Source organism: Xenopus laevis, chromosome 5S (assembly GCF_017654675.1).
Source record: "Xenopus laevis strain J_2021 chromosome 5S, Xenopus_laevis_v10.1, whole genome shotgun sequence".
NCBI lineage: Eukaryota > Metazoa > Chordata > Amphibia > Anura > Pipidae > Xenopus > Xenopus laevis.
In genome coordinates this window covers 118,849,850-118,863,467 of record NC_054380.1, presented here as the reverse complement: position 1 = coordinate 118,863,467, position 13,618 = coordinate 118,849,850, and positions in this window count along the sequence as shown.

Sequence of the window (13,618 nt, the reverse complement as noted above, 5' to 3'; positions counted from 1 at the left end):
TAGAGCCTATGGGATCTATGCTTTTATTTTACGTAGTAAAATTGGTATTGTTGCATCAGTTGACCCTTTAGGACTAGTGTATAAAAGTTTGGCTAGTAAACCATTTTCAACAACATGGTTTGAAAAATCTAATGTCAGCGACTCTTAGGATACACAGTGCAAAAAGAATAAATATAGTCAAGAGTTTCTATAGCTCTCACCACGGAATTGGTGTTTGTCATTTCAACTTTACTTTTCCTCCCTTAGGGGCAAATTCACTAAGCGCCGAAGCGCTGAACGCTAGCGTTAATTCGCTAGCGTTTGGCATTTTCGTTACTGCGCAAATTCACTAACGAACGCTGGCGTAGTTTTGCTAGTGTTACTTCGCACCCTTACGCCTGGCGAATTTTCGCTACGGACGTAACTACGCAAATTCACTAACGCGCGCAGTGTACTGAACGCTACCTTTTACGCTAGACTTCCTTCGCCACCTCAGACCAGGCGAAGCGCAATAGAGTAGATAGGGATTGCTTCAAAAAAAGTCAAAATTTTTGCTGGCGTGTTTTCTACATTATGGGTGATAGGCTGAAAAAGATCGAAAAATTTTTTGGGGCTCCCCTCCTTCCCCCCTACATTTCCTAACTCATGGCGACTTAACTATACAGTGGGCACATGTGTAGGGCAAAATAAAAAAAAATTATTTGATGTTGTGAAGGTTTTCTAGGCATTTGTAGTGATTCTACGTATTCCTCCATTGAAATTTGAATTTGGCGCCGTATGCAAATGAACCATCGCTAGCGAAACTTCACTTCGCTTGACGAATTAACGCTAGCGCAACTTCGCAAACTTACGCTACCCCTGTGCGCAACTTCGTATTTTAGTGAATTTGCGGAGCGCTGGCAAAAATACGCCTGCCGAAGTGCGGTGAAGTGCGGTGAAGTTGAGCCTGGCGCAACTTCGAATCTTAGTGAATTTGCCCCTTAGTCTTTTATTTTCCTGACACCCTGACCCTGCACTAAAATGAAATGGAATATTGCAAAAAAGGGCATATATAAATTGGCTCATTTCTGCTGGTCAGATCTCCAGGCTTCCAACACATCTGTTATTTGTTAACTCCTTTATTGTGAACTCCCTCTGCTGGCCATTTCAGGTATCTATCCAGTGCCTCCATTCAGAGTACTACATTTGAACCTATTTGGCTACCATACTCCCATGACCCAGCACATTGCCTTGTAAGACTTCATTTGTAAACCAAGCTGTGGAAGGAGCACACCCAGTTCTATCTTCTCCTCCTTGGTAGCATCGGTGGTAAGGAAATGGACTGAAATGTGCCTTAAGCTACTCTACAGCTTCCAGCTAGTGATGGGCAAACAAATTCTCCAGGCATCAATTTGCTTCGAATTTCCGCGTTTCACCGTCAGCGAATAAATTCGCAAAACTGCAGCGAAAAATACGCTGAGACAAAAAAAATGTTTCACCGTCAGCGAATAAATTCGCAAAACTGCAGCGAAAATAGTCACTTGCATAAATTGCATTTCGCTAATTTTCACCGTTTTGCACAGATTCGCCCACCACTACTTTCAGCAGCTCAAAGACATGGCTGCATACATGTTTCATATGTTGCATATGTATAATGTTGCAGCTGTTATTAATGTCGTTTATATTCTTGTGTTACACTTTGATATATGTTTATTGCAATTCCTCATGTTCATTGTATTGTCTGTTATTTTACAGTTTCACCTCTCTCATCTGCATAACATCCAGGAAAATCTACGGACCTCACTCTCTTTATTGGATTATGGGGAGGTTTAACTGCATGTAAAACTACACACTGCCTCAGGGTAATACGTAGCAAGGACAGAACATTGATTATCTGCTCAAATCGAGCAAACGCATTGCTGCTTCATTTTCAGTAATGTTGGCACTTGCCAAGTCACTAGGTTAGTGTCACTCTTACCCCTTCAAATCTATTCACTCCTTTTGCATCTTGTTGTATTTCTTCATGTCTCTGCAGGTTCCTTGCATCATCTCTTTGGTTTTTCTCAGATCTACCACCTTTTCACATCATCCATTTCCAATGCTAACTCTTGTCCTTAACCTTTTTATCTTGCTGCTCCTTATCTTTGGAATTCCATCCCCGGCTTTCTCCATAAGGAACTCTTCTTCAACCTCTTCAAAAAGATAGTGGTGCCTACCTTGTAGAGCACTTAAAATATTAATATTTACTATATGAACCCAAAAATAAGTGTAAAGAATGAGTTCACACTTTCTACAACCACTACTTTATTCAATAGGGCTTTAATACACAACATTCATAAACACATTACTGGATAACACATCTAACACAACTTATTAAAATAGTCTTAAAGGAATTGTTCGGTGTAAAAATAAAAACTGGGTAAATAGATAGGCTGTGCAAAATAAAACATGTTTCTAATATAGTTAGTTAGGCAAAAATGTAATGTATAAAGGCTGGAGTGATTTGATGTATAACATGTCAGTCAGAACACTACTTCCTGCTTTTCAGCTCTCTTGGTTTACACTTACTGGTTACCCTGGCTACCAGACAGTAACCAATCAGAGACTTGAGGGGGGCCACATGGGTCATTTCTGTTGCTTTTGAATCTGAGCTGAATGCTGAGGATCAATTACAAACTCACTGAACAGAAATTTCCCATGTGGCCCATGTGGCTGACTTACTCAGAGTTATAGAGCTGAAAAGCAGGAAGTTGGATTCTGGCTGTTTTATTAGACATCTGTTCACTCCAGTTTTTATATATTAAAATTTTGGCTAAGTAACTATATTAGAAACATTTTTTATTTTGCACAGCCTATTTACCCAGTTTTTATTTTCACATTGAACTGTTCCTTTAAGGCATACTAACTTTACCTGCATGGTTACCAAATACTAGCATTGCTGCAGTGTCCTGTGTTGTAGGAGGTCAGAATCCAAAGAGAAAAATGTTCCCAATTCCCTTGCACTATGTAGTTCTTTCCTCCTACCCATTCACTTTACGTTATATCTGTTTTTTTGTCTAGGGACAAAAGACCCTCCTCAGCTTCATGGAAGACCTATGTGCTAATGAAGTTGGTCTCATATTGCAGCTTGTGAGAGGGTTTATACATTCCTTGGAAAGTGCCATATTTCCTTTATTTTAATTTCTAGAGACAATCCCCCAACTCACTGCCATGTGGTCACTCTGCTTATGACCAGACCTTATCAACCATTTCTATACCAACCAGAATCCATTCCATCCACTTCTGTGGTACTACAACTGATCTGTCTCAAAGTAGCACTATTAACAAGCACCCAAACAGTATCTGGTCCAAGCTTGGCACTAAATATCGAATGTCCTTTTCTTTCTGCATAGCAGTATGTCTTACCTTCGTATATTATCCACCCACTTATTTTGTAAATCCTATGGGGCACTGACTTCCTCTTTGTAATTCTGTTCCTCTCCTCTTCCCCTTACTCTCTCTATACATAGAGTATATATACATAGAGTGTATACATAGAGTATATATACATAGAGTATATACATAGAGTGTATATACATGGGGTACAGGGGCGATCCTGGCCCCTCCGCTGCCTGAGGCAGCAGCAGTTGCTGCTGCCCCCCCCCCACCCCAGAAATTCACTCTTTAAGTACCAGGAGCAGCATTTTTGCTGCCCCTGGTACCTAGTGGGGCGCTGCCGCCTGAGGTGACAGCCTCAACTTGCCTCATTGGCGAAGCACCCCTGATGGGGTATATATAGTGTTCTATCACACTCATAAAAAAAGATCAAAGCAGAAATGCTGCTATCCATGCATATTGGCAAGCATCGTTGTGGCACTGAATTCATTAATGTATAAATCATTACAGCAAAGATGTGGCTCAGTAAGTTGAAAAAAAAAGACAAATTCAGCAAGTTTGCTCTTAATTAAGCCATATTCTGTACCAGTGCTGCAGTAACCAATATGCTGGTTAATAGAAAACTTTGTTTGTAAAAGCACTGAGGGGAAACTCACTGGAGTTTTGCTCTTTATTTGTAACAAACGGTACTGTATATATATATATCAGTTATTTCTTTAGCATTTTTAAAAGCTTTGTGTCTTTTTTGATATTTCTTATGATTCTAAAAAGAAATATGTCCTGTAACAGGTCAATGTTCATCATTGGTACAATTTACATACATTTCCTACAGACTTTCCTGTTCCTGTATAGCGAGATTTATTTAAAACTTTTACAATTTGTATAAGCAGCAACAGCATGCAGAGGATGTGAGTGCAGAACAGTACATTCACTGTCACCAAAATCCTACAAATAACAAACTGTTACCTTTTTTTATAGATGTGTCATTTCCTCCAGTTCTCCGATATGTGTTCCTTTCTGTTCCAGAGCAAATGAGAGGTGGGCATAGTTATTTACTGCATTTATTTTCTGGAACTGGAACTGTGCCTGTTGAGACTGATCCTGTACATCATCGTACGAACACTTGGGGCAGATTTATTAAGGGTCAAATAGTAGGTTCTAATTTATTTTGGTGTCAAAATTCACACATTTGAATTTTAATCCCCCAATTTGAATGTACATTTGAATGTGAGATTTATCACATCTCGACCATGGAAACAGAGGTCCATTGACTCATTTGAATATGTTAATAGCCTTCATTTTCTTCTTTGAAGAAAACTTAGATTTGCGTTTCGTTCGTATCCTATTCGAATACAAAACGTCTTTTCAGATCGTTCCCATTTGATCGAATTTTAGAAATTTTTTCATAAGTAACCTCCCATTCAATTCAGAATTCAACCTAAGTTTGGGATACATATGACCTATAGAATGGTAGTAAGCATAACTTATACAGTAAGTACTCCAAGAACAAGTCATTTGTACCCCTTGCACACTGCAGATGGTTGTCCTGACAAGTTCACCCCAATAAGGAGACTTTACAGGTAAATATAACTTTAGCGGATGCAATAGTAATTTATAATATGTTATATAATTTTTGCTAATCAGCCTTGTACTTAGCAACTCAAAAAAAAATAATTGGCCGGCTTGTTTTGCAAATCAAAGTTACAATGTGCAAAAAAGCAGATACATATAAAACAATATATTTTACGGTATTTCCAAAAATGTGATTTATTTACCAATATGCCTAAAGTGTAAAAAGTAGGGATGAGCAAAACATTTTCTGCATTTTGCCATGAAAAAACACCCATTTTTTTCTCAAATATTAGGCAAAGCAAAACTGGTCAGATTTGCCCATCACTAACAACCAACATGTTGGCCAAACTGCATGTAAAGGAACAGTAACACCAAAAAATAAAATTGTTTTAAAATAATGTAAATATTCCACAAGTGAAGAGGCCAGGTCTGCCGGATTGCAATGGGAAACCCATGAGGTGTAAGTGAGTGTGATTCTGTTCTAAAGGAGTGTGCCAAAAAAGGGTTACACACAGGTAACAACAAGCAAATTTTAACTCAGGTCTGCAAAAACCTATGCAGTGCCTTGGGAATGCATTGATAATATTTTGTGTAGTATTGTCCTTTGTCATTGGATAAAAATGGCCTATTTGTTGGGGAACATGATGGCCCATGCAGATCATTTGTGTTAGTGAGAAATGTAGCAATTTTGTTTTATAGACATATTGTACTTTTTTATTACTGCTATTTTTATTCTACTATTGGTTATTCCTTAAATACCACACGTCAAAAATCCTGTTTTGTCAATACAGATGAGATAAGAGTACAGATTTATATTTTCTGAATTTTTTACATTTTTACTTACCATGACATTTTTACTTTATAGAATGCTTCATAGAATGTTATGGCAAGAAGAGATTCCTACAATTTCACACACACAGCCTAAATACTGTTTGATAACACATTCTACTGAACACAAAATGGTCTCAATCATGTTATAGCCTCACTATCAGCCTAAAAAAACAGTGGAACAGAGGAAACAATTACGTTCACAGGAAACCCTTCCCTGTTCTGGAACAAAACCAAGACCATACTGACAGGACATTTCATTTGACGTGTAGCCCAAAGAGAGAAGAAACTTCAACTAAACTTAAAATGTACAATTTCATTTAAATCTATATGCACAGTAAATTAACTTTATTAATATTTTTTTACATTTATAATTAAGAGCAGAAAGAGGCCACATTTTTGATGGTAGGTTTCTCTGCTGAAAGAGGGGTTCTAGACCTAACTCTCCCTTTTCTCAGTTTCAATATATTATATTCTGCATGGAGCTAGTGAATATTGCAGTGCAGAATCTATTCACACCAAATGTTAAATCTCCTGACTTGGATTAGTAGACATGTGTCTCAGGTAAATGTCAATACATCTTCAGGTTCCTTCAAGTTAAAAGGAGAAATTCAGATGGCAAGACAATTCTGGCATATGAAGATGCAAATAATTCACTCTACCATGGACAATTTAATTCCTAATCCAACAAGTGTATTTTTTTTCAGTAATATTGGTGTGTAGGACGCCATCTCAGATACTTTTGCCTGGTCATGTGCTTTCAGAAAGAGCCAGTGCTGCACTATGGAACTGTTTTCAGGCAGGCTGTTGTTTCTACTACTCAACGTAACTGAATGTGTCACAGTGGGACCTGGAATTTACTATTGAGTGCTGTTCACTCAACAAGGTTGACAGGCACCATATATGGTCCTCTGCACTGCAATCTCATGCACTATACCTTCCTTTACCCCTCCTGGTCACCAGACAAAAACTTTTATTGAGTGTAGAACATGCAAAACCAACAACACAAGGTAGGAAAGCAATCAAATTTGAATCATATATTGATGCATAAAGTTGGCACTTAAGATGGAAGTTTGAATAAGAGAAATTAGGACAGGACAACTATCAAATCTAAATAGAGTTCAGTGTAGTAAGATAATGGACATAGATTATGAGTTGCAAAGTGGAGACAGTTTTGTGGATATTGCATAGGAATTTTGCATAGGATAATCCAGGAGGATAAAGAAGGTTAGGGTGACCATGAGGAAGTTGGCAAGTCCAATTCACAACAGTGGCCCCATACCTTGCCCATTATGGAAGGAGAGCTTCCGGCTTCTTACAGTTTATGGATTTATATAGGGGGCATAGTATTGAAGCCAAGCCTTATTAGATAATGGAGAGATGCCCACCCAATGCATGGTTATTGTCTTTTGACCATAGAATAGTAATTGACTTCTCTGCATGTTTTTAATTTACAGTGTCTGAAAAACTATTATCTATAAATAGTCACAAACTAGCTGGCAAATGTTTTGGTACAGGACTAGTACTCTTCTGGAGACAATAAGGGGCATATTTATCAGTAGTCATTTTGAAAATTAGAATTTTTGTTTTTTTATGGTCAAAACTGTCAAATTCGACTGGGGAATTATCAAAGCTTGATTCCAGTTCTTTAAAAAAATGTAATTAGAGTTTCGAGATTTAACATACTCTGGCCCTTTAAGAATTCAACTAAAAGTCTCAATAAAATCGTGAAAAAAATCCCAATTGTAATTTTTTTTCATAACTGTCACCAAAAACTTTTCAGATTTGCCGCCTGAAATCTGCACCTTTTTTGGATTTGATGCCAGAAACCACAAAATCTTCAGATTATTGAACTAAACCCAAAACAGATCACGATATCTTCAAAATGTCAACGTGACATGTGTCATTGACTTCTACATGAACTCGGCAAGTCTTAGTTGTAGTACTTTTTTATTCTGACTTTTAACACCATCGGGGTTTAATAAATCTTAAACAAAAAATTTCCCCTTTAAATCCAACCACAAAAAAATCTGTCTTTAATAATTAACCCCCTTAGTATGATCTAGAGCAGTGATCCCCAACCAGTAGCTCATGAGCAAAATGTTGCTCTCCAAACCCTTGGATGTTGCTCTCAGGGTTCTCAAAGCAGGCGCTTATTTTTGAATTCCAAGCTAGGCAAGTTTTAATTGAATAAAAACTAAGTATAGTGCCAAGTAGAGCCTGTAGGTTGCCAGTCCACATAGGGGCTACCAAATAGCCAATCACAGCCCTTATTTGGCACCCCAAGGGACTTTTTCATGTTTGTTAGTGTTGCTCCCCAATTATTTTTATATTTGAATGTGGCTCACAGGTAAAAAAGGTTGGGGACCCCTTATATAGAGAATGATATTCTAAGACAATTTGCAATTGATTTTCATTTTCTATCATTTGTGGTTCATGCTTGAGAAAGGGGTCACGCCCCGAAACGTTGCATCCGCAATAAACGAGCAAGGTTAATTCTGCTAGATTTACCCATGTTGTGCCGGTGTGTCCTGTATCTATATTTGGACTGAAGTCATTCTGAATCTCCGCTGGTAAAATATATGAGCTACATAATAGTGAAAATGCAAGAGAAGGCAATTTAGCACTATTACACAATTTAAATGTTTTATGACAAGTGAATCAGATTGACTTCAGTGCAAAGGTATTTTGCAAGTGTCAAAACACCCTGGGTACCATCATAGGGACCAGCTCACCACCCATTTTCAGTTCTTTTTCATACGTTAATATAGGGGCACTATATTAACGATGGGCGATGTCCATTACATTACTTTGAATGCGTTTCACAGGAACATTGCCACTTCCTCAGCTCGTCATTATATCCCCCTCTTCTACTTGTTCTTACTTTTTCCACTACTCTTCACATTGCTCTTCTCCGTGTCTCTATAAAACATTGGAAGTTTTGTAATATAACATTGGTTAAAAATGTACAATTTTGTATCTTTAATTAATATTCACTATTTTCATTTCCGCCTTACTGATGTTTGTTTGTTTGTTTGAGCATGTAAAACATTCACTAATTCACACTAAATCTTACCGATGTAGTTAAATGGTTAATGTACAAATCGAAAGTCACCCAACGCGCCTGAGTTCCCCTGCCACATCAGAATGCAGAGGTGGTGGTTATGCAGGTGTCTTGCTACGGAAATCAATTTTAAACATCTGTTGAGTTGTGTTTTTACTGTTCTGTTTGAGTAAAATATTCACCCCAAACAGAAGTGTTTTTCAAAACATAGTAACAGTAATTTAGGTTGAAAAATGACACATGCCCGTCAAGTTCAACCTTTTAACTCTATTTTAACCTGCCTAACTGCTAGTTGATCCAGAGGAAGGCAAAAACCCCAATTTGGAGCCTCTACAATTTTCCTCAGAGGGGGCAAGTTATTCCATTACCCAAAACATTTAACAACCATAACACCAATGGAGAATGAACTACTATTATAATGGCAAGGGAAGGCATTTTATATAAACTGTTGATGTAGTAGGACCATGATTTATACATAGCCACAAGTTCAGGATCAATATTTATGTACAATTAAAATTACCAGTGGCTGCTAATCAATTTCAGAAGCATTGTGAGTGACAAGCAGTCATCAGACTGTAACAAGTTTTAGATTTGATTCAGGTGTCTTGGTACACAATATGTCCAGTGCTGGTGCTATCCATGGTCACCAAAAAGGCAAAAAGGATTTTATCTGCCAGTTCTTTTCACAAAGAATATTAAAGGAAAACTATACCCCCAAAATGAACACTTAAGCAACAGATAGTTTACATTATATTAAATGGCATATTAAAGAATCTTACCAAACTCGATTATATATTTAAGTAAATATTGCCCTTTTACATCTCTTGCCTTGAACCACCATTTTGTGATGGTCTGTGTGCTGTCTCAGAGATCACCTGACCAGAAATACTGCAGCTCTAACTGTAACAGGAAGAAGTGTGGAACAAAAGACACAACTCTGTCTGTTAATTGGCTCATGTGACCTAACAAGTATAATTTGTTTGGTATGTTTGTGTGCACAGTGAATCATACGATCCCAGGGGCTGCCCTTATTTTTTAAAATGGCAATTTTCTATGTAATGACACATACTACTAGAAAAGTATATTATTATGAAAATGGTTTATTTACACGAAGCAGGGTTTTACACATGAGCTGTTTTAAGCAATATCTTTTTATAGAGACCTACATTGTTTGGGGAGTATAGTTTTCCTTTAAGATGTAAACAGCTTCCTCTGAGGCTTCATAGCTTGTTACACCCTTATCTAAGGTAAGATGGATAGGTTCCTATCAGACGACTTCAGTTTAGCAAATGGGACATGACAGGGCTGTCCCTTATGCCCTTTGGTTTTCAGTTTAATTATGAAGGTCCTTCACGCCATAAGAGACAATCCAAAAAAAAGGACTCCAGATAGAGGTGTTAGAATGAAAAATAGGGCTTTATGCAGATTACATAATATTGATCCTGCCCATGTCGTGGAGCAATGGTTCCCAAATTGTGACAATGACCCTTACAATGGGGAGTGGGATAGATTAGCATATATTACTTTGAAGACCCATCTATGTAGATAATGCTTCACCTGTAGGCAATCCCATAAAGATTAATTAAGGATTACATTTCGTCTTACCCCCATTATATATTTAGACCCAATTTCCACTCCTACATTAAATAAGGAAATGAGCAACTGGTGCACAAACATGCATGGAGAGGCAGAATTTTTACAATCAACCCTCCATAAATTGGTATACTACCCTTGATCCTTGCTCATCCCCATACCTCATTATTTCTCCTCATTATTTTATATGAGGAGAAGAGAAGCCCAATGTTAAATAGTTCAAAGACAAAAGGGAGGAATAACCACCCAAAAACTGCATTGCCAGCATACATCCTGAGAGAGGGGGTGCTGCCTGTAAGGTATTATGAAGGGATGAGGTCTATAGTTTACAGCTGTTCTCAAAGTTAGATCCCTACTAAATATACATACAAATGAGAACACCCCCCATTGATAAGTTGTTTTTTTTTTGTCTGGAAAAGAAACACTGGCCGGGGAAAACAATTATGAATTGTTGAATTCATTTGGGGATGCCAAATATTTTGGCACCTCCCAGGGAATTAGTCTTTCCTTTTCTAACTACTAAAACATCTAAACGTTAAAATCTTCCAAAAGGGTTGTTAAACATGGGTTTATGCAGGTTAGTTTCCTTCACGTACAAGGTATTGTTTAATTATTACAAAGAGAAAGGAAAGCAGACTATGGAAACTGACATTCCTGTATTTCAGAGCTGTATTTTACAGGAGCACTGTTGGGTGAGAGTGTTTTTTTTTTTTTCATTTTATGAATCGATTTTTTTAGAGAGGAGAACTGTCCTGCAAGGCTCTATAAACTATTCCCAGGTAATTGTAAACAAACATTGGTACAGACTGTAATATTTACAATGTGCAAGTAGATAGCTCAGCATGCCAAATAAAGTAAAATTTATGATTTGCAGTAGTTCTGGGTCAGGGAGCCCTAAACCAAATTTTATAGACAATTCATTTCCCTTGGCGTGATTACCCACCTGTAGACAACAAGCAGAGTGGAGGAGCAGGAAGGTCCTGTGGCCAGCGCCGTTTCTGTATGCATTGCCGCCTGAGCCGGCTCCAGTAATGCCGCCCCCCCAGCCCGATTCGATTTCCGGGGGGGAGGCAGCAACGCTAGTGCGGAGAGCGCAATTGCGCTCTCTCACCCTAGTAAAGCCGAATTTCCAGTTCAAAAACCGGAAATTCGGCTCTTAAAGGCACCAGGAGCGGCTTTTTGCCGCCCCTGGAAACCTAGCTGGCGATGCCGCCTGAGGCGAGCACCTCAGCTCGCCTCATTGGCGGATCGCCCCTGTCTGTGGCTCAATCACCCCAAAAGTCCAGAAAAGCTGTGGACCCATGGAAACTAAATAATCCTCCGCACCTCTTTACCATCAGCTGTCCCCATGTAAAGCAAATTCCACACTTTTGCATATTAAAGGAATTGTTTAGCTATCTTGTAGACAGTGCACCCATAGACAACAGTGAATAAACTCCAATGACAAAAAAGTAACAATTTCTTTCTTTCCCATCAGCCATGTAAGGGTTAACAATCATATGCTAGGTTCCCTGTGCCAACTCCTTGGGTCCCTTTCCGATTCACCTCCTTTGATGGGATATTTCTAAGCCCACCTGCAATCAACAACCCGACGCTCCTTGTTGGCGCTCGAACAGGAATTTACTCGGTGGCCACATCCTGTACCCACAGAACTAACACTCTATCCCTAACTGGTGATGTATTTACCGGAAGGCTGCTTTCTTCTGACTCCTAGTTGGGGCCCTTGCTAGCTTTTCTTTAACTATCTGGTACACCTAATGCACCCTATAACATATACTCTCCTACCACTAGTTAAATTTGTCACCTGTCCATCCAGGGCTGGGCTTCCCTCATCCAGCAGGTGTTCTTCACTGGACCACGCCCACCTACAAACTGACACCTCCCCTTTTTATACTTTTCTACCTCTAGCTCCCTCTAGTGGATGGAGTACACTAACTATACAATTAACGGGACCCTACTGCCCTCTTGTGGCCAAAACCCTACAGTACAAATTCTCAAAGATAATTTTAAACCTTCAAGACCCTACATGCATACATAACAGACATTTCATATTTGCATTCTTATACACTACACTTTTCTCCACGTTACACAATTTTTACCCACCTTAAACTCTTGTTTACCTTTCTATGTTATCAATTTTGTACACATACATCACCACAGGGCCGGACTGGGTTTAAAAAGCAGCCCTGGCTAAAAAATCAAACAGCCTACACTTAAATGCGTGCTGATCTTTTACTTACACACATGCATATTTCATATGTATATAAACATATATATATATTATATAGTGGATAATGTACCCCCTACTGTAATGTATAAAGATATTATAAGTCACAGAGGAGTTATGTGACCATATAAAAGCATGAGGCCACATAACTCCGAGGTGATCACATAGGGAGGTAGACAGGAGAAGCACCGTGAAGGGAGGAAGCTGGACAGAGCTGACATGAGGAGCTGTGAAACTTGAGATGGTGGGTGACTGTGAGGGAGGAGGGGGGGCAAGACTGGAGAGGGACTGTCTGAAATCAAACAGACAACTGGAAGGCAGCATGTGAGGGAGACCCTAAAAGGAGCAGTCAGAGGCAGGGAAAGAGATGTGCAAAACTCTTATCAGTAAAGCTGAAGTATTACCTTCTCCTCATTCACTCGCTCTCTCTCCCCCCTCCCTCTGGAAATAGCTTTGGCTCTTGAACGATGTGAACTGTGCGCTCCTTGCTCGTAATATATATTTTCCTTCTAATAGCAGATAAGTGCAGCGACCGGCCCACTTCATCACAGGATAGAGCGGTTGTTCAGGCAAATGCCCGAACAGACAGATTACCAGTCCGGGCCTGCACCACCAACAAGTCCCTTAGGGGCAGATTTATCAAGGGAGGAATTGAAAAATGTAATTTTTAAATTCAAATTTTGAGCTGATTTTAGTGTACTTCAACTAGGAAAAAATGTGAAAACAATTTGAAAATTTAAATATCGAAATTTATCATGTACATCTGAGGCAAATTGGAAAGGCTTCGGATGGGTTTTTTGCCTTCCTCTGGATCAACTAGCAGTTAGGCAATAAAAAAAAAAACTAAAAGGTTGAACTTGATGGACGTGTGTCTTTTTTCAACCTTACTTACTATGTTACTATGTTCCTATGTTCCATTTAAATTTGACTATTCACCATCTAAAACCTGCTGAATTGGTGTTGTATCCTATGGGGGACCTCCTAGAACCTATTTGGAGTCA